Source organism: Rhineura floridana, chromosome 3, assembly GCF_030035675.1.
Source record: "Rhineura floridana isolate rRhiFlo1 chromosome 3, rRhiFlo1.hap2, whole genome shotgun sequence".
Classification (NCBI taxonomy): domain Eukaryota; kingdom Metazoa; phylum Chordata; class Lepidosauria; order Squamata; family Rhineuridae; genus Rhineura; species Rhineura floridana.
In genome coordinates, this window is record NC_084482.1 from 175,747,551 (window position 1) to 175,772,896 (window position 25,346).

A 25,346-nucleotide genomic window follows, 5' to 3' on the forward strand; every position below is an offset into this window, starting at 1 on the left:
TGGCCTCTGTCATATTTCATGTAAAGTCATAGATGACTGTCTCCACCAGGATTGAATCTGACAGTGGTTGCAGTCTTCTTACTGGATGGAAGTGCTAGAAGGTATTCCTTGTCACTACTACAACTCCAGCTTTCTTCATTGTTTTAACCAGCCTTGTAGGACTGTTGTAAAGAGTACTGAAATACCATAGTGTTTTATTTATTTTCAGCTTCAATTTGTTTGTACTTTTGTAAAGGACTATCCCAAATCAATAAAAATTAAAGTGTTTTTAAAAAAAAAACCAAATAGCTATGGAACTGTGTTTACAAAACTACAAACAAGAAAGCTTAACAAATAAAACAAAGTGGTCCTTTTTCTGGATGCTAAAATCACTTCATATACGTTGTTTTAAAGGCAACCAGAATGAATGTTGGCATTGCAGGAAGGAATTTAGTGCATGCAGTTAATCGGGGGGAAAACAAATGAACAAACCAAGCCAAAAAATATGGATAAGGCAAAATGACAATGCATTCACTCTCCCCACCTCTCATTATTAGCTGAACTTTCACCCCTCATTTTCATACATTATCTTATGACAATCCTGTAAAGTAGGCCACTATTATTAGCACTACAATACTGAGGCTGAGAGATGGTCTCTTGCCAAAGGCTACCCAGTTGGGGGAGAACCCCACCCAGTGAACCAAGATTTGAACTACGTACATCATGTCGTCTCACCTCTCTCCCCACACCATCAGATGGCCAAATTAGAAAGATGAATTAATTGTGTGAATGAGATTAACATGATTTTTTTTTTGCTATGTAAATAGCAGGCTTGGGACAAGGATGCATGGGATCCAAACACAAACAAAACACCCTCCTCTCCAAAGTTGTTATTTGCTTTTCAAAGGATGTTCCCATTTCAATAGAGGATTGCCAAATAGCAGCTTCAGAGAGGTTATTTTTGACGGGACCAAGGCAGGGAAGGAAGAGTTTTAACTTCTATTCCCCACTCATCCTTGTCCAAAGTTGCTATTTACATAACAAAAACAGGTTCAATATACACAACTGTGCATGAACACAATTGATGTGATGTCTAATTAGCCCAAGTTTTAACTGTAAGTTGCTTATTTATTATAAAGCACCACGTACAGGGACAGTTCTGCCCCCCTGCTCGCTTAGCTCACCAACCCCCACCCCAAAACCAGAGCTTGGAAAAGTTACTTTTTTGAACTACAGCTCCCATCAGCCCCAGCCAGCATGGCCACTGGATTGGGCTGATGGGAGTTGTAGTTCAAAAAAGTAACTTTTCCAAGCTCTGCCCAAAACACACACGTCAGGCACGCCCAAACACCCACACACACCCCAGGCATCCCCAAACACCCACACATACCCCAGGTAGCCCCAAACACCCCAGGCACTCTCAAGCACATACACACAGGAACTCATACACACTCGTTAATGCACCCCACAGGCACTCAACAAATGTCCCCCAGTCACCCCACTCTCCTCGCCAACTCCCCCTTGCAGTTCCCCCCCAGTGCCCCCAGATGTTGGCATGTGCCAGCTGCCATGAGCCTGACCATGTTCCTCATCTGTTCCTGCACTGCATCACTGTCCCTGCTGCTGCCCCACACTGCTACTTTCCCCCAACAAATGGTGCCGATGTGCCATGCACCTAGGCTACCTCCCTACCTAGAGTGTTTACCTGCCTCCTGCCTAGGCTGCTGCCACTGTCATTTGCCCCCCAGCCACTTGCCCTTCCCCCTGGCTGCTTGCCTGCTTGCTCTACACTTGCCCATTCACTTCGCTCACATGCCCAAGTCCACTCGCCTTGCTTGCTCTACACGTGGCCTCCCCACTTGCTCAGTCACCCTCCCCTCCCCTCACCACCCATCCTTGCTTCCCTCATGCCCTCACCTTGCTTGCTGCCCCGCCGCTGTGCCATGCTACACCCTCACATAACACTGTGTCGCAGCTTAGGAATATATCTATGCTAAAATTGCCTTCATTATTTCCTTTCTGCACCATGCATTCCATTTACTATACCGTTTTTGTTTTTTGTCCTGTGAACTCTTTTGAGCCTGTTGATTTTTTTTTAAAAGGCAGCAGCCACAGCATTTCCTTCCAGCTGAGGATACAATGCTCTAGGTGTTTTATCTTCATCATGCACACATTTCTTTGAGTTCGGCTGTAAACACAGCTATTTCAACTCACTATATTCTAATCTGCTTGTGATTTCACACTTTCTTCCAACATTCTTTTGAAGATCCAGTCTTTTCCCTCACATAGTGAGGAATTTCTCAAAGGGCCTCAAATAAGATATTGTCCTGAAGCTAGTTCTAGAAACATTGTACCTTTACCACTGTCGTGTAAAATTGTAGCTGCAATCCAATACACACTTACCAGGGAGTAAGTCCCATTGAACTCAATGGAGCTTACTTCTAACTAGACATGCATTGGATTGCAGCCTAAGTCTGCAAAAGAGCAGAAGAAAATCTAGTTTATGCTATGGGATTCCAGCCTTCTGCTTGGGGTAGGGGGAACCTTCCACATTATCATTTCTAGTGATATCTGTCCATATATACGTGTCACTGTTTTACACAAAAGTCAATGACCACAGATGTTTCCTGTCCTACATATGGTACAGACAAAATGTGGCCAGTGAAGATTATGTAGCCTGGTAACTGTCAATCAATGATACTTTGAAGTTGCCAGTCAACAATTTCCATTTCAGCCAAGTAGGTTTCTTCAAGAAAGCTTTGGGATGATTCACATATTGCATAGATTTCCAGAGGTACAGCCATGTTATGCAATCAGCTCCGCAAAAGCTTATGCCATAATAAACTTCTTAATATTTCGGGTCTTTAATAGTTGTTTTTGTTCTTACATTGTATTAATAGTGCTACAGTTGGAAGAGACTTTGGAGAGATCATCTAGTCCAACCTCCTGCTCAATGCAATAGAATGAAACTAGTGATCCCTGATCAGCATCCATGATAAGACAGCAGTATAGCCACTGCTTATATACCCTTTAGGGTTGCCAGGTTCAATCCCTGAGACTGATCCTGTATCTTTAGGAGAAGAGAAAGTCAGCCAAGTGCAGGTGTTCTTGCAACACTGTAATGGGAAAAACCACAAGGTGGAATTCTCCCTCCCCCCTGCACAATTTTTAAAGATACAGAAGACCTCTTGGTTGCCCGGCCAGGCCTCCAAGAGGTCTTCTGTATATTTAAAAGTTGTGCAGGGGGAAGGGAGAATTCCACCTTGTGGTTTTTCTCATGACAGTGTTGCAAGAACACCTGCACTTGGCTGACTTTCTTTCTCCTAAAGATACAGGATCAGTCTCAGGGATTGAACCCGGCAACCCTAATATCCTTAGTGAACCAGAACCCATGAGCTGTCAAGGCAGACTGCTCTGCTACCAACTCTTACCATTAGGAAGTTTCTCCTAATGTTAAGCTGAAATGTTTCCCCACCGTATCAAGTTGTTGGTTCTAGTCTGACCCTCTGAAGCAGTTAAGAACCAGGGTTGCCAGGTTCATGGCCTGAGACTGATCCTGTATCTTTAGGAGAAGAGAAAGTCAGCGAAGTGCAGGTGTTCTTGCAACACTGTCATGAGAAAAACCACAAGGTGGAATTCTTTCTTCCCCCTGCACAACCTTTAAAGATACAGAAGACCTCTTAGAGGCCGGGCCTGGCAACCTTATTAAGAACAGGTCTGTTCCACCTCCTGTATGAAGATACACTGTTCACTGTTACCGTGTAGTCATTTGATATTTGGATTTGTGGTGGCTCTTCTGTGATGGGTCTTTTTATCACACATTGCCTGCTGTTAAAAGTTTCAGGAACTTACAAATCTCATATGGGATCCAATTAACTCCTCATGAATGGTTCATGGATAGGTATTTAGAGCTCATCCATTTAATAGCAGATGATGCACATTTCCATGGTAGACAACATGTGTAAAGCCAATTAGAAAGAGTCAATGTCCACAGGTTCTATGTGTGTCAGTCAGCCAGTGCATGAATACCTCAGCCCACATCAGTAGCAGTTAAACACCCAAACAAGCAACATTTAACATAACTGTGGGCATGAAAATCATTGTCACAGCTTCATCTCTTTTTGTTTTACCTTTTCATTAAATTTCAGCCACTTTTCTTCTGGTAATTATTCATTGCACTGACTATATTTTCTTAAGTCACGCTTACCACCAGTCCCCCAAAATATATGGTCCTTGGAAACAGCTGCAGATTTAAGATCAAATGCAACTGCCAAAAAAGGTATGTGTAATGTGTTTAGCACAATAGTTTCCTGTTGCAAATTGAAAACAGCTGAGTTCTCAATCCTGGAGGAAAGGTGTTTTCAGGTGTGACGGCAAAGGCCTTTAACTCCACCGGCCCCAGAGAGCTGCTTTAATCACCTTGACAGGGTAGTTTTCCTTTACCGCCACTTCCAGATTATAGTACTCTCATAAACACTCATTTAACTCCTTGGCACGCAGGACCTGATCATAGGCAACCACAGAGCTTCCATTAGTGTAGTTTTTTGGCTGCAAATACAGTAAGATAGAAAGTTTAGGAGCTGCATTTTAGGACTACAATCTGTCAAGGATTTCAAGAAGGAATTCCCTCTGATGTTTAAGGTGCATGCAAGAATTTGTGCTATAATGCTCTGTGGTCACATTTATTGCTTGAAATATGTAGGGGAGAGGGAAAATCCCTTACTAAACTCAAATCTTCTGCTCCTATTACAACACTCCTGCTTTGGGATAAATAAAAATGTCTGAGGTTATTTTGCACTCATAAAAGTACAGCCCGGGGTATGATGACCTTTCTGCCAGAGGTCATAACCTAGGATTAAAACCAGCATTTCAGAATTAGATCACTTAATGTAAACTACAAACATCCTTTCCCGATAGTAAAATTACTATTTCAGTATCTATTCTGAGCCAAAAATGTGTTAGCCTAGTTATAGGATTTCCTTATATTTGTTTACTATTTACAGATGTGTTACTGGATCAAAATGGTAAATGTTTGCAATAGTGGCCAAAAGTTAAACACAAGCTTGTATGTTGTAAGCTTCTAATCTGATACTTTGAAGTAATTTCCATGCAAAATGCTTCCAAGAAAGTGTGCTCAGGCTTGCAGCTTTACACTATTTCAGGGTCCACGAGCTTCATTCAGGTGGTTTGTGTCATGTCGGTGTATTTGTGATTGAAGATGGGAGATGGCAAATTCATTGCACTGAATATTTATGTTAGCATTTATTGTATTTTTATTGTTTCTTTTATTTCTTATATTTTATTGCATTACTATTGTGACTATAGAATCACAATTGCTACAACAGGCAGAAAAATCGTTAAGACCCACAGCAACTTTCAAGTGGTAAAAAAAGTTTTGCAACTATGATACTATTTATTTAATAGTCATGGCCTCCTTCTTGGCATCGTGGGAATTGTAGTTTCGTGCAGTGCTTGGGAATGCCCAACACACTAGCAAAACTCCCACAGCTTCTTGGAGGATTCTGTTAATGTTAAATGGACAGAGAACATGCTTAATTTTTATTTCAGGTGGGACAAAATGTTGCATTGTGGAATTTTTCTCCTATTCAGGGTTGCCAGTTTTGCCCTTAATCAGAACACTCTATTCCAGTTTGCTTCCGCCCCCTTCCCCACATAGTTACTCAGCATTCTGTGGGCACTGAGCATGCTCAGACCTCATTGTGCTGCTATTTTTTTTGCCGCTGTGGGCTCCTACTGGGAGGAAGGGTGGGATATAAATTAAATAATAATAAAAAAATAATTCCCCCCTACCCCTTTAGGACTTTTGTGTTTTTTTCTAAAGTTTTGTTTTTGTACTTCTGCAAACTTTGCAGATGTTGTGATCCATGGATGCCTATGGAGGAGCAGCTGCTCACAAATAAATAAATAAGTAGTCTTAACACAGAGATCAGCACTAGGGTTGCCAGGTTCTTGGCCTGAGACTGATCCTGTATCTTTAGGAGAAGAGAAAGTCAGCCAAGTGCAGGTGTTCTTGCAACTCTGTAATGGGAAAAACCACAAGGTGGAATTCTCTCTCCCCCCTCCACAACTTTTAAAGATACAGAAGACCTCTTGGTTGCCAGGCCTAGCCTCCACAAGGTCTTCTGTATCTTTAAAAGTTGTGCAGGGGGAAGGGAGAATTCCACCTTGTGGTTTTTCTTATTACAATGTTGCAAGAACACCTGCACTTGGCTCACTTTCTCTTCTTCTAAAGATACAGGATCAGTCTCAGGCCATGGACCTGGCAACCCTAATCAGCACCAACATGTGGATGCCCGGCTCTCTGGTAATCATGTGAAGCCCCTTTTGTGCAATTAAGGTGTGAAGAGAGCTCTGGAGTCTGATAAGTGCATTGGCTTCTTCGATTCACAATCAGGCAACAGACCAGTACTTTTCTTTAACTATAGTAGATAGTGATGAAATGGATGAACAATTGCTTTTATGCTCATAGAATCATAGAATAGTAGAGTTGGAAGGGGCTGACAAGGCTATTGAGTCTCACCCCCTATCCTCTGTTAGTATCAGTGTGTGCCTTGCTGTATTTGTCAGCCTTCTCTGTTTTATTGGGGTAATACCATGATCTCACAATCCAGCTATTTACACAGTTCATTTGATTCACTTACCTCTGGTGATGAATTTGGCCTTCTCCATTTTCTCTTTCAAGCTGATGATTAGATCTCGACTACATGCTCTTCTTTGACCTCCCCCACTCCCCGCCCCGACAGCATTATTTATTTTCAGTTCAGCTTATCTGGGTTTCCATATCAGTCTTTCCCTGCCCTGAATAAGCACATTTTTGTTGCTGGGATCACAAGGGCTTATTTTATTTGGGTCTTAGCACTGGGCCGAACGGCTTTCATACAAAATGATGATGGGCTATAATTTTTGTTTTTAAATTAGAATGCCCAGTTGGCTTCAAATCACACTGTTTAAATTATTCTCAAACCAGTGACCAGAAGGGAAGTAGTAAAACACAAGCACACATACATACAGAACATCTCCCCCCTAAATATGGTTTGATATTTATGTATCAGCAGTCATTAACTTTGCAGTCATTCAGCTTGGGGCGAGAGACATAGAATTGCTCCTGATGGGTACGCTGTCTCAAGAATTTTGATTGTGTGTTTCTCAGGAAACTTTAAGGTGCGGACAAAATGAAATGTTAACATACAGCAGCAAAAACAGATGTATGTGTCTTGCTTTTACTCTAACATCTTTGTGCTGAAGTATGAGAGCAACAAATGCAGGTACAGTATATCTATACCATTCAAAATAAAGAGATAAATGAAAATTATGCACTCAGGCAGCCCAATTATGCATTGAGAAAAGCTGAATTCTGCTATCTGTATAAATAAAGCAAATCATAATAATTTCCCTCTTTTACCTAATTTGGTATTATGTATTTTGGTATTGCTCAGCATGGGAAAGGCAAAGAACTGATGGAGGCCACTGATACCCTGATTTTTATTTTTATTTTGCACTCCCACAGAATCACAGCTTAAACACAGCCCTGGACATAGAGATATATGATTTCCCTCATTGGGTGTTAGAGTCACTTGTTTTCCCTGCTGGACTGAAAAATTCCCTGCTAGACTATAGCCGCTCCTTGAGATTCATCGGTGATCCTGTTGTTCCACAATACCAAGTGTTGATTTCTGGGGAGCATTCATAGGCTTCAGATGGCCAGTAACCAGTATATAGTAAGTAGACCAGTGGAGGTGTTGGCAAGGAAGTGGCTTGGGAGAATTTAGAGTCAAAGGGTTAGATTGGGACAGAGGGGGAGGCGGAGGAAGCATTTCAAAGCCTCTTCCGTTTATTAGGACAGAATATATAAATAATGGGGGGGGGAGAGACCCTGCAGCTGAACTGTAAAACGGCTGAGGTTATTTTATGAGCAAATTAATTCTGTCGTCTTGTTTTTCTAGGATAATGTTAATCATATGTTGTGCTTGTGGGGCTGAGGTGGTTCTGGAATCGAAGTGCAGGCCCTCACACCATTTGCACCATGTTGCACTGTGAGTGAATGGAAATCTCTTCTCTGCGTTTGATTCTAGCTTATTCTGGATTGGTACCTATTTGGACTGTCAGGCTCTGTCAGCACTTGGAATGGTGGGGCAATGCCAGGGCCTCCAGTGGCCACCATGGCCAATGCTTGCCTCCCCCTTTTAAAAACTATTTTACGGCCCAGTGCTATAAGGAGAAGTTCTGGGCCATCACTGTTTTCTTTATCTCCCACATCTCTTGGCCATATGCCCAATGTACACATCTGGGTCAGGGCACAGAGGATTTGGGCATAAGGAAGATGACGGTCACATCAGTAGTGACAGTAGTTGCCTTGCCCAGCTCTTCTCTTTACAGTACTGGGCTATGGGAGTACCAGGCAGCTGGGGCTGAACTGCTCCTAGTACCACTGCCTATCCCCATCTTGCCAGGCCTAGCCTTCTGTATCTTTAAAAGTTGTGGAGGGAGGAGGATCTTGATGAAGTGTAGCTGTCGCCAAGCATTTGCTGGCAAATGTGTAGGTGCTCACAGATAGCTCCAGCTTTTTCAACCTTTCCATAGGAGTGCTCACTTGCTCATGCACTCCTGTTCAGAGAAACCTTCCCCACGCAAATAGAGAGAGCCTGTCCTGGGCCTACTTAAAGGGTCCCAAGGGGCACATCTAATTGCTGTGACAACGTCTTAGCTTGAATTGTCATGCCTAGTTATGCTGTGTAGAGATGCAGAGTTCTGTAAAATATGTCAGCTGATCTATGAAACGCTGTAAGATGGGATTTCACATTAAACATAACTGAGAAACACACCAGTGAGTCTGAATCCAATGGGGTTGGCCAGGACAGGGACCCATAGGACTGTAGATTAAAAAGTGGACTTATGATCTGACTGAGGTCATGATTTGTCCAGATCAAATCAGATGAATCCACTTTGGAATCTGGGTTCCTCTTCCATCCCTACTGCCGAGTAGACATACACATGATTGCGCTGTTAGTAATCAGACTCTGCCCAACTTCTCAACTAAAAGCAGATCAAAACAAATGGGTATTCAGTGTCTGTTCAAAAGCCAGTAAAGATGGCACAAAATTTATATTATTTGAGGCTGAGTTCCACAGACAAGGCCCTGTATCTAGTACCTACCAGTCCAATCAATCTTTAGTCAGCCTACATGCAGGGTCTCTGAGGATAATCTTAAGGCCTAGGCAAGCTCATATGGATGGAGGCCATCCTTCAAATCACCTACCTGCAAACCATCCAGGGATCAAGGTGAAGCCACATATTTATTTATTTTTATTTTATTTTATGGGCTTCTGCTGGGAGGAAGGGTGGGATATAAATCAAATAATAAACAAATAAATAATTTTTATTCACTTATTTACATACAGCTACTATTTACATCTTTCTCATTTGCTGTGCTCCAAGTGTCCTGCACATAACATGTGCTCTGCTTAAGTACACCAGGTCTGAAGAGAAATTTCATAAGGGAGCCACAGTGCAAGACTCACATGGAAGACAAGAGTGGAACATGCTCAGAGGGAGATCATTTTGAACGTCTGTTTTGTAGGATTCGCATCTTTAGGGAGGTACCTGTGTGAGCTTCCTTTCACCTGAGAGACTCAATTACATTATTTCTCCATCTCTGTTCCAGCTGAAACACTTATTTCCCCCTTTAACACAAGCAAGCTGAAATCCCAGTTCCTCAAAGGATTGTATCATTTTAATGATGCAACACACATAAATAAGCAGTAGAGAATTTCTCATATTTGCTTGCCCTTTGGAACATGCACATACACTATTTCCCCTTTCAAAAGAAGGGTCCACTGCCAGCTTTTTAGCCTGTGCTTTTTAAACCCTCCCTATTATCTCCCTGAATATCTCCACCATGTTGATTTTAGCAAGTCCAAAACCCTGGGAAATTGTGAAGCTTCACATGGTATGTATGCTCACCATGCCTTGACATCTCAGAAAAAAAAACATTTTTGGTAGTGTGCGGGGGTTTGCATTGTCCTTATGGTTTTTTTTTATTTTCAAATATTTAAAAAGTGAAAGTCACTTCAAACAGGTTTTCAAAATTCGGGATACAAGGAAAGAGGGTTCCTCCCCCTCTGAAGGCTTGGAAGGTGAATGCCACAAAAGATTCAGAAGGAGAAGTAGCATCCCTTATTGATCTTGGTTAATACTAATGGGTAGACTCCAGAACAAGAGAGAATTTCCCTGGTTTCTTAAAGAAACATTCATTCTTGCTCCAAAGCATTTGTCAACACCACATCAAAGAAGAATGCCGTTCATTGTATGTTTGGATTTTGCAAGAGGTCAGTGGAAATATGGGGAATGTGGTTTAAGCTGCCAGTCTATACCCACTTGCCTGAGAGCAAGACCCTTGGAACACAGTGGGACTTGCTTCTGTATAAACATGCATAGGATTGCACTGCTAGCTTATATTTCATAGATATAATGTCCAAAGTTCAATATGTGGTATAATGCTTAGTTTAAAGATCCCCAACTACCACCATGGAGAACTACTGTTCCTTGTCTTGAAAGGATTTGACCACTAAGGGTGACATATAAATATTCTGAAATAAATATATATTCAAGAGTAAGACTACAATGTGCTGAATGGCACATTTGGTATAGGTACGTCTGGATGAATGAAAGTTGATGATATAAGTGCGGGGGGTGGGGAATGATAGAATGAAATGGATTGTACTAGAATTTATGATGATGTATGAGCATCCCATTCTATTATTTTGTATGGGGCAAAATAAGGCAGGGATGTACTTAGCCATTAATTGAAGAGTAAGAATCAATGAACCCTGGGCAAGCAGAGCTTTCTTCAGGTGTTATCGCTCTAATAAGCAACTCAGGCAGAGCAGAGATGTGGGGGATACATATTTAGCCTTGTCCCTGAGGTTACTTGCATTCTCCAGAGCCCTTGTGGGCTTAAAAGAAGATTTCTTTTTTACTCACTTAATTATTTGAAAAATGTTGTACCTAAAGAACAAGAAAACCTGTTCTTTCACTTGGTGCTAGCAGCAAGTATTTTATATGCAAAAAAGAGAAATCCTTTACATTGGAGAATAGTATATTAAACTGTGGGAAATGGCTACTTTAAATAAAGTAGGCTCCTACTGGGAGGAAGGGTGGGATATAAATCTAATAAATAAATAATAAAATAATAAATAAATAAATAAAATTACTTTGATTCTTTGGATTAAACAAGGGGGAAAAGATAAGCATATTTGAATAACATTGGCAAAAGTTTATACAACTTTTTAATAGTAAACAGGGGACAATTAATTGCAATCCCTTTTAACAATTTTGTGAGAAAGTATGGTTTCACTAAATATGACCCTCCTACTCTTCATTAGTATCTATCTGAGGCTAGTAGTAGTAGTAGTACATTTTTATTGATAATTTATTGTTCAAATATTTAAAATAGAATTTTATTAGTTAAGCATGTATACCATTTGGAAGATGATTTATTAATAGATATTCTATTAACATGTTATTGTAATATTTACTATCAATTATATAATCTTTTCAAATAAAACAATTGCTTCCAAAAAATAAAGAAGTACACTTCTGCAGCTGGGGATCCTTGTTTGTTCTTGTGGAGGTTGAGAAGCCTGATTTTAGGGAGATAAATGGGATAAATCATCAATCCTTTTTGCCTTCATGGGAGCCAGCACGTTAAGTGAATGATGGGATTTTACAGCTTCCAGCTTGAAATCAGATTTGTGTTTAATATTATGTTCCCTTTCCCAATTTCAAATGATTCTGCCTTTTGTTCACATTTTTCCTTTGTCCTCTTGAAACAGGAGCAGTACAACGATGTTGGCTGGTTTATGTTGTTGTTGGGCAGTATAGCAACCTGAACTGAAACAACCCTAGAGAACATTCTTGCAGCTCCTGCATACCCAAGAGATGTGCCATTCTTAGCTAGCAGCATGGGAAAGAAGAGGCAGAGACATTTATTTGTTTAAATGTAACTCCTCCCCGCCCAGCTGTTAATTTTTTTTTAATCCTCTTAAAGTTGCATTATTTTGTGGTTTTCATGTGGTAACATGCTCAGTCTGTTTCCTTTCCCCAAGTTCTTGGTATTTGGTGAAAATAACATTGTGGAATATAGGATGTTCTCACCATGGAAAGACATTTTAAAATGACAGAAAGTCAATGGGAAGGCAGCTAGCACTTTCTGTGACATGGACATGATGGGAACACAGTGAGGTCTTGAGGATACAGTCCTCACCACACTTACTTGGTCATGGGGCTTATTTCTGAATAAACATGCTTAGTGCTGTGTTATAACTGATACTGTGTGGGGTTTATTGTCAGCTGGAGTAAAATGATGTAGCTGTATTGATTTTTAGAGGCTTCTCTTTTTGTATTCCGGCTCAATTATTTGAGTGGAATTAGGATAATGGAATTCAAACAAAACATCGCTCCATTATAGCATGGATACTTTCTAGTAGTCCTGTGTTACAAAATGTAGGTGTGCAACAGACATAATGTGATTGGCACTGAGTGTAACTTTGGAATCGGAACAAAAATAACTTATTTGACATATGCTATGTACACATAATTAACATAACAGCTTGCATGAATATATCAGTTGCCAGGCCATCGTTGGTGGACCTTTTTCATTTTTGTGCTCTACTATACAAGCCAGAAATGTTTGACTTGATGCTTTGTTTTGTTTTCAATACACTATTTCTGGCATATTTGATAGAGTAACATCCCCCCCATACCAGCTAAATATTCAGTCTGGCTGGGATGGCTCAAAGCATCAGTACAGTTTTAATCCTCAAATCAAGAAATGAGATAAGCTTGGGTTTATTTTAGCAGTCTTCTGGCTTTCTAAGTATTTCAGAGTTGACATTCTCTCTTTAAATCTTTTTTTTTGCTTCCATGAAAGCCAGAAACATTTCTTTTAAAATGAAGATGAAGAGAAGCATTTAGTTCTTGGATTTCTAAGCTCATGGGCCAAACAAAACTGTGTCGGGAATTTCATGTTTGTTGGTACTGCAGCTCTTTATATTGCTCATCCAAACTTTAGGCCAGTATTCTCACCGTCTGCAGATTAATATCCAATGCCTTATTTCAGTTTTGTGGCTCCCCCAGGTGTGGTCAGATCTTAAGGAAATATTAGGGGCAGGTGACAATGTGGTCGTCCTGGTGTATGCATTATCACATTTGCTCTAGCCTCTTTGCATACTCTTTAGGGCAAATGTAGGGAACCTTTGTTTTTCCAGATGTTGGTGAACTCCCATTAGCCCTAGCACACATGACTAAAAGGATTATGGCAGTTGTAGTTCAGCAATCTCTGGAGGGCCAAAAGTTCCCCACACCTGCTTAAGGGCCTGGAGTGGCATATTCCAAGCAATGCTTTTTCCATACATTTGGTGGATGGTTTTAAAAGAGGATTAGATACATGGGATAAGCCTATCAATGGTTACTAAGCATTGATGGATATCTTCTACCTCCAATGTAGAGGCAGTATGGTTCTAAATACCAGTTGCCGGAAACCACAGGAGGGGAGAGTGCTGATGCTTGCAGGTCCTGCTTTCTTATTGGCTTTCCATAGGCATCTGGCTGGCCACTGTGCAAACAGGATGCTCGAATGGATGGGCTGCTGGCTTAATCCAGCCAGCTCTTTTTTATGTTCTTGTATTTGGTGAGGTTGTAAGAGGGTATGTTCTTAATAGGTAGAGTGAATATTAGGCTTGGGAAATACTCTTGTTATGAGCTAGGAGAGCTGCAGACAGTCAGGAATGGCCCTGTCATTAGGCAGAGTGAGATGGCTGCTTGGGTGGAAGATGCTGGGGGCAGGAAGCTGCGGTGAAGTGTTGGAGAACAGAACTGTATGTGCTCTGCACACCCTAACAGCAGCTGATGCAGTACAACAGTGGAGAGCCAAGACGGTGACAGCAAAGTCAGGGCTGCCTGGGTGCTCTGGCAGGACCACCAGATTCTCTCTTCCATTGCACTTGCACAGCCCTGACCTAGCCACTGCCCTGCCCCATCCCTGTCTCAGTCAGTATCAGTGATGCTGCTTTCATGCCTACATCATAAGCTAGTTTTTCTCTCTGATCCCCGAATCTAGTCTGCTCTGTGCCCCTGAGCTAGCCTGTTGCCTCCACTTATGGTGGAGGTTGCTGTCCTATCACCAGTGTTAAAATAAGGTTAACTACCAGTCCAATTAGTTTCTGTGCATGGAATGGAAGAATGTTATCCTGTGCTTTGTCTTAGGCGGTAAAATGTCTTGGGCTGCTGTGACTGGTCTGCCAATATAGATCTCTGATGCAAATAGTATAGAATGGCTCATGAAGTTGAACTATGGCTTTTCCAGACCAATGGATGTATTCCTTCCTAAGATGTTGAAACTGTGAAGATGTCAATTGTTACAACCCCCCCTTTGTGGAATTTCCAACCAAATTAATAATTCCACACACCTTGGTTCCCTTACAATGAGCAAGGCAACGAGGAATTTGCAGCAAAGCAGTTACATGAAACCAATCAGAGTTCTGAAATTGTGCTTAAGAAACCTCCTTCTGTTTCACAGTTCAATGAGGAATAAAGTTTTCTAGTTCCTCATAAGAATTCCTACTGCTTTGAAGTATGAATACCAATTAGTCCTGTAATCTGAACTGGCACAATGGTGTTACTTAAGTTAATGCTTGCCTTCATTTCCCAGAATTTATGGACAGAATCCAATGTAGCACTAACTCCCTTGTTCTGCCAGCTCAATTTGTGCAATGGAACTCCCCCCTCTCTCCCCCCACGTACCCCGTAAGCTTGTTCATGGGCTTTCCCCAACATAAGAAGAGCCTGCTGGATCTTGCCAGTGGCCCATCTAGTCCAACATCCTGTTCTCACAGTGGCCAACTAGTTCCCCATGGGAACATAAGAACATAAGAACATAAGAAGAGCCTGCTGGATCAGGCCAGTGGCCCATCTAGACCAGCATCCTGTTCTCACCGTGGCCAACCAGGTGCCTGGGGGAAGCCCGCAAGCAGGACCTGAGTGCAAGAACACTCTCCCCTCCTGAGGCTTCCGGCAACTGGTTTTCAGAAGCATGCTGCCTCTGACTAGGGTGGCAGAGCACAGCCATCATGGACTCTCCCCTCTTGTGGTTTCCAGCAACTGGTATTTGGAAATCTACCACCTCCCAACTATGAAGGCAAAGCATAGTCATCATGGCTGGTAGTGTTTGATAGCTTTATAATCCATGAATTTATCTAATTCTCTTTTAAATCCATCCATCACTGCCTCCTGTAGGAACAAATACCAGTTTAACTATGTGCTGTGTGAAGAAGCACTTTCTTTTGTCTGTCCTGAACCTTCCAACATTCAGCTTCATTGGATGTCCATGAGTTCTAATTTTATGAAAGAGAAAAACTTCTCTCTATCCACTGTGTCCATGCCATGCATAATTTTATATGCTTCTGTCATGTCACCTCTTACTAGGGTTACCAGGTCTCCAGTTTTTGGCCGGAGTCTCTGGTTTTTGGGGTCCCCTCCGGTTCTCCAGCTAGCACCCCTTAATCTCCAGACTCTCAGCTTCAATTTTTTAAAACATTAAGTTTCTAGGTGGTCTGGTTCCCGATATATACACCAAAACATCAACCGGCCCCCGCGCAACTGTTAAATCTGTGTTACAGATCTTTATAACAGCTCCTAGCTCTAACTACAGCTCCCATCAGCCCAATCCAGTGGCCATGCTGGCTGGGGCTGATGGGAGTTGTAGTTTAAAAAAGTAACTTTTCCAAGCTCTGGCTCTAATGTCAGAAAATGGTGGCTTTGAGATTTTGCAGTTTGCGTAAATAATATGGCTTAAAGTTTTTTTTCTCTTGTGTGCAAGAGTCAGACCCTGCTATGAAATATGAAAGTTTTTAATCCAATACTTGCTTTTCATGTACATGGAGTAAACCCCATTGAACTCCATTAGGACTTACTTTTGAGTAGACATGGTTAGGATTGTGCTGTAAATTAATGGGACTTTGAGTAAACATAGCACAGACTTGTGTTTGTGTTGTAAATCTTTCTCTCCCCCTCCAATCCTATTTTTAAAGCAATTAGGCAGGGTTTACCTAGGTATCACAGTTTTTATTATGTAGGAAACTAATACTGATTTAAAAAAATGTTCCTCAATGACCAACTGGTTTGACAATAAACTATTATATGGGGTGTATTTTTACACCTGCAAGTGTGTGTGTGTGTGTATGGAACCTTTCCAACAACCCTGTGAGGTAGGGTTGATGAATGGAAACCAAGGCAGCTCACAATAAGAAATAAATCCCTTTAAAAACCAGTAACCATAAAACAAGTATAAGCAGTTGCAAAACAGCTTAAAGTGGCATGATTGCAAATTTTGGGTTGGGTGAATGAAGTTTATTTATTTTTATTTATTTATTTATTATTTGATTTATATCCCGCCCTTCCTCCCAGTAGGAGCCCAGGGCGGCAAACAAAAGCACTAAAAACACTTTAAAAATAATAAAAACAGACTTTAAAATATATTAAAACAAAACATCTTTAAAAACATTTTTAAAAGCTTTAAAAACATTTTTTTTAAAGAAAAGGTTTAGAAACATATTAAAAAACAATTCCAACACAGACACAGACTGCTTAAAAGGCTTGTTAAAAGAACAAGTTCCTTATCACTTGAGGGTACAGTTTTCCCTGGTTGAGTAAGCCCCATTGAATACATTGGGACTTGCTTCTGAGTAAACAAACAGGATTGCACTATAAATATCTTTACAGGTTGTGTAAATAATAAACATATTTGATAGTCATGCTTATATAAATATTTCATCATACTGTGTCCCAATAAGTATCCGATTTCACACTATGGTTGTACAATACTTCCTTTACATTTTAAGTATGCCTTGGGGTGGTCATGGTTCTCCATTGTTTTCATCCTGAGGGGCAGATAGGCTGAGAGATGGTGAGTAGCCCATGGTCACCCACTACAGTTTATAGCTCATTTCCATTTTGAAAAATTAATTAAAACAATTTACATGCAGGCAAAATTTATTAAGTGGATTCACACAATACTTTTAAAGCACATCCAACTCACATTTAAAGTGCACAACTTCCCCTAAAGAATCCTGGGAAGTGTCATTTCCCCCTCACAGTTATAGTTCTCACCACTCTTAGCAAACTGCAGTTCCCATGATTCTGTGGTGGGATTCATGTGCTTCAAATGGGTGTTGGATGTGCTTTAAATGAATGGTGTGGATGTGCCCTAGGTATGATGTGCATTCAAGAGTGAATTGAAAAGAACAATTTTAAAAGATACTTCTTACTCTTACTCATTTCTCAGACCTCTTTCTGAAGTGAAGGGTCAAATCTGTAAAGATATTTGGAGCAGCCACTTTAAAAGATAAGGGCAGGGCATTTCAGGCAGGGGGTTGCCAACCCTGTTTCGATATGGATGTCTTTGCAGAGGATCTCTAGTCAAGGTTTACCAACAGCACAATCCAAACTATATCTACTCAGAAGTCAGTCCTGTTGAGTTCTGTGGAGCTTAATCCCTTAGTAAGTGTGTTTAGAATTGTAGCCTTCAGGAGCATCCATCTTTACTCCCCAATGCTCCCATCTAACATCTCCACAGCATTGGCTCCTTTGTCCCTACAGTGGCCTTCTGGTGACTACCTGGCCTGAAGGCACTTAACCCTTCTTGCTGAAAGCTAGTAGGCTAGATTAAATGTTCCCTACCCAGGCTCCATCTTTTAGCTAAGGTTTCTATTTTAATTTCCAGTCAGATTTTTTTTTAATTGTATGCTCCAAGCAACTGTGATTGATGCTTAATGTATCATGCTTAATGACATCACTCGGGCCTGCCCTGTGACATCACTCAGGCCCGCCTCCATGACATCACTAGGGCCCGCCCCTCAAATCTCAGGTTTTGGGGTGCTTCTGATCTGGCAACCCTACCTCTTACTTGCCTTTTCTCTAAACAAAAATGCTCCCAACATTGCAACCTTTCCTCATAGGGGAGTCGTTCCATCCCCTTGATCATTTTGGTTGCCCTTTTCTGAACCTTTTCCAGCTCTACGATATCCTTTATGAGGTGAGGTGACAGAACTGTACATAGTATTCCAAATGCAGCTGCACCATATATTTATACAACGGCATTATGATATTGGCAGTTTGATTTTCAGTACCTTTGCTAGTGATCCCTAGCATGGAATTTGCCTTTTTCACAGCCACCCAGGCTGGGTCAACATTTTCATGGAGCTTACCATTACAACCCCAAGGTCTCATTCCCGGTCAGTCATGTGTATATGTGAAAGTAAGGGTTTTTTTTGCTCCAATATGCATAACTTTCACTTGTTTACATTGAATTGCATTTGTCATTTTATCACCCATTCACTCAGTTTGGAGAGGTCCTTTCAAATACATTTATTATGGGTTTTTGTATTCAGTTATATCTCTGCTGGCTCATGAGGATTGTGCTGTATTTTCTTTTTTGTTATTTTAAAGGGAATATTATTCAGCAATCTCTTGGGTGTCTTTTTAAACTGTACATATGTACACAGTTTCATAAAACAAATTATAAACAAACATGAAGACTTCAAAGCATTTATTATGAACAAATTGGATTTTTTAATTACTCTTGCACTGTTATTTATTTATTTTAAAATAGCAGTTCTCTATAACTGATGAATCCGTTGCTGTTAATTCCATATTCCTCCTCACCAGGTTTGGCTATTTTGCTGAGGCTGTGATCAAATCCACACCATACATTTAAAGCACTCTTATACCACTTTTAACAGGCATGGTTTCTCCCAAAGAATCCTGGGAACTGTAATTTGTTAACGGTGCTGGGATCTGTAGCTCTGTGAGGGGTCTCCTAACTACTCTTAGTGTCCTTAACAAACTATAGTTCCTAGGATTCTTTAGGTGAAGCTATAACTGTTAATGTGGTATAAGTGTGTTTTCAAGGTATGGTTTGGATGTTATCTGGAACAAGTCAAGCTTCTAAACATTCACCCATCCTTTCTTCACTGCAGCAGTGTTGGGAGGAAGCCATTTCCAGAGGAAAGCAGCAGAAAGGATGCTCCACCTCTCTCTCACCCACCTGCCTTTTCCCTCTCAGTGTCTCTGCAGCCAGAGGTTCAGATCTACAGTATGTTTATAATGGATTCATCATTGCAAAGCTGCAACTGGGCATTTGCAAAAGCAAGTTGGCTGGCAAAGTGTAATTGCAGACAGAGTAAAATTGCAAACACATGAAGTGTGTTCCTAAAGAAAATATTCTTATCTTATTCCAAGCTTTGTATGGCATCTGAATATAAAGGTGATTGATGTTATGCTATATCAGGATATTTGCTTGGTTTGCAGCTGCAATGGCAATCATGTTTTTCACCCATAAATAATTCATTTTTGTTTGTGTTTTTTCCTTTTTTGCAAAGTTGCTTCCTCAAGAGAAATTAAGAATATTCCACAGGATCTTGAAGTCTTTCATATTTTTGCAGCCCTGGGCTCCTCCTGGGAGGAAGAGCGGGATATAAATCAAATGAATGTATGAATGAATGAATGGTGTTTAACTGCCATGTGGCTCTGAGCATATTTCAAGGAGAGTGTATGGTGGAGTCTGCAAGTCAGTGCAAGTGGACAGGTGTGATAATACTGTTAATATAAACAGTATATATAGAAGTATGCTCTTTGAGCTGTACAAAATTGATTGGGCCTTTCACCCCAACAGGCTTGCATAAAAGAGAACTAACTTGTCACACAACACATCATAGAAATGTGAGTGATATATAGCAGAGCTTATGATGGTGGCCTTGTGTGAGAGATCCTAATTGAGTAATATTTTCAGAATCTCATGGGGGGTGGGGAATCAGAGGTTGACGGAGTTGATATGATGTTGCATACCATTCGATTTGCTGGTAAGCTCATCAGACAGTTAAGTTGCGAGACAGATTTGTAGGATGGCTGGAGAAAAAAACAGAGCTAGAGAACATAAACCCTGACCAATCAATGGATACAAATGAATGAATTTAGCAGGGATAAGTGCAAAGGTCTACACCTAGGAAAAGGAAACCAAATGCACAGTTATAAGATGGGGGATACTTGGCTCAGCATTACTGCATGTGAGAAGGATCTTGGGATTGTTGTTGATCACAAGCTGAATATGAGCCAACAGTGCGATGTGACTGAAAAAAAAAGGCAAATGCTATTTTAGGCTGCATTAACAGAAGTATAGTTTGTAAATGATGCAAAGTACTAGTTCCCCTCTCTTCGGCACTGGTTAGACCTCATATTGAGTACCGTGTCCAGTTCTGGACACCACACTTTAAGAAGGATGCAGAGAAACTGGAACAGGTTCAGAGGAGGGCAGCAAGGATGATCAGGGGACTAGAAACAAAGCCCTATGAAGAGAGTCTGAAAGAGGTGGGCATGTTTAGACTTGAGAAGAGAAGACTGAGGGGAGATATGATAGCACTCTTGAAAGGTACTTTATTTATTAATTATTTGATTTATATCCCACCCTTCCTTCAACAAGATTAAAAACATATTCAAAAACAATTCCAACACATACACAGACTGGGATGTCTCAACATAAAAGGCTTGTTGAAAGAGGAAGGTACTTGAAAGGTTGCCACACAGAGGAGGGCCAGGATCTCAATAGTCTCAGAGTGCAGGACATGGGATAATGGGCTCAATTAACAGGAAGCTAGATTTCGACTGAACATCTGGAAAAAATTCGTAACTGTTAGAGCGGTATGACAATGGAACCAATTACCTAGGGAGGTGGTGGGCTCTCCAACACTGGAGGCATTCAGGATTCCTGCAATGAACAGGGGGTTGGACTTGATGGCTTATAGGCCCCTTCCAACTCTACTATTCTAAGATTCTGTAAATAAAGTAAATGTCTAAATGAACACAATCTATTTCTACTACGTATGTAAGGATTTAAAAACGTTACAAAAAATAGGACTATGGCTGGAAGCCAGTAGAATGTATAACCACCAAAAAAAATTATGTACTTTCGTTTACAGCACTGCAATGCAAATACAGTATGTAATATAACATAAATACGTTCTAAAGTATCTGGCTGCGCTAAGTATGTTTTTCAAATACTAATTACTATGGAGTAATGGAAAAACAGTGGTATGGTAGACCAAAACAGTGAAGTCCAGCAGATGAAAATGGTTACAGAAGATGTATTTTGAATAACCTGCCAAATGCATTAAGTAGTCTTCATCAGTGGCATCTAGTTGAAGGGCATCTCTTTGTGCATGGACTCAGATAATCAATTCTCATAAAGTATTATGCAGCTACAGATTCAAAGTCTGAGAAAAAGTTATATATTTTTTTCGTACATGTTTCTTACACCTGCACCTTACATTTAAAGCACTATGATGCCACTTTAACAGTCTTGGCTTCTCCCAAAGAATCCTGGGAGCTGTAGTTTGTTAAGGGGTGCTGAGAGTTGTTAGGAAGAACCCCTATTCCCCTCACAGAACTACAGTTCTCAGAGTGGTTTAACAGTCAATCCCTCTTCCCAGGGAACTGTGGGAATTGCAGCTCTGTGAATCTTCTTGGAGTCCCCTAACAACTTTCAGCACCCTTAACAAACTAGTTCCCAGGATTCTTTGGGGGAAGCCGTGACTGTTAACGTGGCATAATACTGATTACAATGTATAGTGCAGATGGGGCCCAATTGGGTTTGGCACTTCCAGAGCAGAAACCTGCACAAAAGTAGTCTGTGCACCTAATTTAGTCACCCTTTCTTAATAAAAATGATTGGGACAAGCCTTTCCTCTTAACAAGTGGCCTGAAGGCGAAAGCAACCTTCCCCCCAAGAAACGCCTCAGCCATGTTGTGTCTCTTTTTCTTCAGAAAACCTAGTGCCCCCCCCCATCAAAACACACACATATGTGCACATAGCCTAACAGTTTTCCTGCTGACACCCAGTGGGTGTCTTATTTTAGAGGAGTATTATTATTTTTTGTTTGCCAGATGAATGAGTTTGTAAATCTGCCTAGGCACTGAGCAAAGAGCTGTCATGTGGCTTTATTAATCTGACCCTTCCTCTTTCTTTCCTTGAGATCCCCATCTCTGAAATGAGATTAATTACACTTCCATAAGCACTGAGAGGACAAGTGCATTTTATAGTAGTCAGGACCTGGCTGCAGGAGCTTTTGGGAACTGTGGACAGAAAGGGGAGGGGTTGTTTTCTTAAATTAAAAATAAATCCAAGCAAGCATGTGTGAGTTAAGACAAGTGCTTTGGATTACAAGTCAGTTTCGTTTCTGAGAAAAAAACAGTATCCCTGCTGGAGGAACTTAACTCTGCACTTACTTAGCAGCTCCGAGTGTTTTCCCATTATGTAATTTTTCTCTGGACACAATCCTATGAGTTGGATTTATTCAGCCGATATTAAGAAAAAGGCAAAGTGGGGACTTTGATTCTGGTGGCTTACATGTTTGCATTTTTACATCTAAAATTTAAGACAAAGCAACAAGTGTGGGTCAGTGGATAGACTTTGCCTTAAGAGGCCTTTGCCAGATGAATCATGAAATAATCTTTCAGCCTCAGAGCTATTACTGAGTGCAAACTCAGCAGCAGCTATAGCCAATCAAAACTCCCTGTCATGTATACCTGTGTGATACAAATGTTTGCAGATTTACATGCTGTATTCGCACTTAAGTTACATTAGATGCACATTTAAACAATGTGATGTGTGAAGTGCTGCCTGTTTTCTGTTTATAAAAGGGAATAATTTTGACCTACTTAAAAAATGTTGCTATGACAAGAAAAATAAGAGTGTAAACCATCATGTATATTGAAAGTGTTAGGGAAAGGATTGATATTACAGATTGAGGGAAATGCTGAAGATGCACCTCTTTACCCTGGACTTTGACACTTGAGATGTATATTTTTAGGAACCACCTTATTTTGGGATTTTCGGTTGTTTTTCATGCTGCGTTTTAAAATTGTTGTAAACTGCCCTGGAACCTTTGAGTGGAGGGTGGGTAATAAAAGCTTATGACAATGACAACAACTGCAGTCATCCTTAAAACTCACATGTGAGATAGAATACTGTTATTTTTACAGATGAGGAACTGAGGCCAACAGAGAATGTTTTAGGCAATGACTCAATTAGTATCTAAAACGGGACTTGAAACACCTAGCTCAACACCATCCAGCTCTCTACACCTTGAGCTATACTGTAATACAGAGGTCATCAATTGTTTAAGCCCAGGGGCAATTCGGATATTTTGAGGAAGTGCTGTCAGCACCATCAGGGCCGGCTCCAGGCATCCGCGTGCCCCCCCATGGCCCCCCTACCTACGTGCACACATCTCTGCCATCAACTAAGATGGCGGCAGCGGCTTCAGTACCTTAGGGAAGCTGCGGCCACCATCTTCATTAAGGGCAATGCTAAAAAGCCGGCTGATGGGTAAGTGGGGGGCGTGGATCGCGGAAGGGGAGTGGAGGGCCCCTCAGGGGCTCCTGTAACTCCAGGGTCCTCAGGCCAGTGCCCAACCTGGCCGCCCTTTAGAACAGGCCCTGAGCACCATCCCATCTGGTTACTATTGTCCCTTTCCCCTGGATGCCCCCCCAAGACAAAAATGGAGTATGCACACACATACTTTGCTTCCCAAGGTATCTGTGTAAAAGCTGGATCCAATAGAAGTAATGTGAATCTTTAAAATCACATAATGTTGAAAGAGGGAAAGGGCGTCACTCTTCTAACTTCCTCCTTCCATTCTCTAAATTTTGCAAGGGAGAGAAAGGTGACCACCCCCACCACCTTGTTACCAAGGGCAGTGAGTGGGTGGGCTCAGTGGCTTTGTGAGCATTGGGGAAAGACCTCACAGCCACATTGTGTCCATGGGCATCATAGTGGCAACTCCTGCTGTGATACAAATGAAGTAGCCTGTGAATATCCATTTTAAATCACTTTACTGAAAAAGTTTTCAACAAAAAGTTCTTGAGCAACAACTGCCCAATTATTCATCAGTACATGTAGTAAAATTCCTTCCTACCCTTTATGTCTCCCCTCCCAATATGCCCTGAAGCATAAATGCTAATTGTCCACATTATTATAGCTCACTCCAGCACTTTGCTGAGCAAGCTGCCTTTCAAAGAACCTCACTACATTGTGACAAGCCACCTGTCTCTTATTACTGGAAACTAGAAAGGGACAAGCTTGTCTGATTAATATGATTCAGCTGCTACAACATTGTGGTTTAGCTGAAAGCGTTTGGGTATTGACATGCAAATGAGGTAGTAAGCCCTTTCCATTCTGTTCCATAGATGCTGAGAGGGAACATCCAAAAATATAAGAACTACACACACACACACACCACTAAGTTGATAAATATATGCCTACAAATGCAAGTATGGATTATATATGTTAGTAGGCCATTATTAGCACTCCTGGTACATATTCTAATGTCTGCTAGGTTGAATGAGTTTCAACTTCTAAACTTTTCTTTTTTTCACAAGAATAACCTGCATTAATTCCACACCATGTGGCAAGATAATTGGGGGACAAGATCTTGCTTTTTGAGTTCTCTTCCCTTTTCCCCAGGGGTACCAACACCCGGCCAATCGATAGCCAGCTGTTACATTTTCTTTGAGCTCAAAAACCCTACAGTCTGAGTTGGGGGGATGTTTGATGCATGTATCATTCTAATTTAATACCTTACTAACAGTGATTACATTATATGATTTTATTATTTTAAATTGTCCACTGTTTTTAACCTATATTTTATGGTTTTAATTTTTCTCATAGTTTAATTCTTTTTTAATAATATACTCTGTATGTTTTAATGGTGTTGTTTTTAGTTGTAAGCCGCTCTGAGTTTAATAGAAATAAGATAGAGAGCCACCAGCCTAATAATAAATTATGGGGTAGAACTCACACAATCATCCTTTCCTTGAGAGATAATGTGTTAATCAAATTAGTAATTTCTTTGATGCACTGAGGAGCCACACAAGATAAAGAAAATTAGGCTTTTCTTTATCTGGCATGTCGAAAGCACAGGGCCAAATTAGTCATCTTTTACTTACATCTTGGACACTGTATACACTCTTCAGATCCAGAAGGGATTAGATGCAAACACCAACCTGTTGTGGAAAGTTTCGGGCTTGTTGTGGTAAGAAGAGCAAGCATCAGGTAGAGCAGTGGAGATGATTTTTTCCCTGAATACATAATTGAGAAAGAGAGGCAGATGGTCAAGTAGGCAGAAATTGGGGCAGAGGGAGAGAAGTGGTAGCACAATAAAGGTTTTGAACCCTTGTCTCCCACATCCTAGTCTGACACTCTAACCACTGTACCACACAGGCTCTCTGTGAAAACTGTG

At 41.0% G+C, this 25,346-nt stretch overlaps 1 protein-coding gene and 1 long non-coding RNA gene across 3 annotated transcripts in view; one reads left to right on the plus strand and one right to left on the minus strand.

The window, feature by feature from the left end:
• FRMD4B (FERM domain containing 4B) overlaps window positions 1-25,346 on the plus strand; it is a 349,437-nt gene that overhangs the window by 49,640 nt on the left and 274,451 nt on the right. Inside the window, exon 1 of one of the 2 annotated variants that reach the window (XM_061618646.1) lies at window positions 4,602-4,620. The exons of the other annotated variant lie outside the window; for it this stretch is intronic. The gene's annotated coding sequence lies outside the window, so the exon portion shown is untranslated. Of the gene's footprint in view, window positions 1-4,601; window positions 4,621-25,346 lie in introns of those variants that run through there. 2 annotated transcript variants of the gene reach the window in all.
• Window positions 25,060-25,346, minus strand: part of LOC133380749 (uncharacterized) — a 44,613-nt gene continuing 44,326 nt past the window's right edge. The window contains exon 3 of the long non-coding RNA XR_009761530.1: window positions 25,060-25,185. This is a non-coding gene — a long non-coding RNA (uncharacterized LOC133380749). The remainder of the gene's footprint in view (window positions 25,186-25,346) is intronic.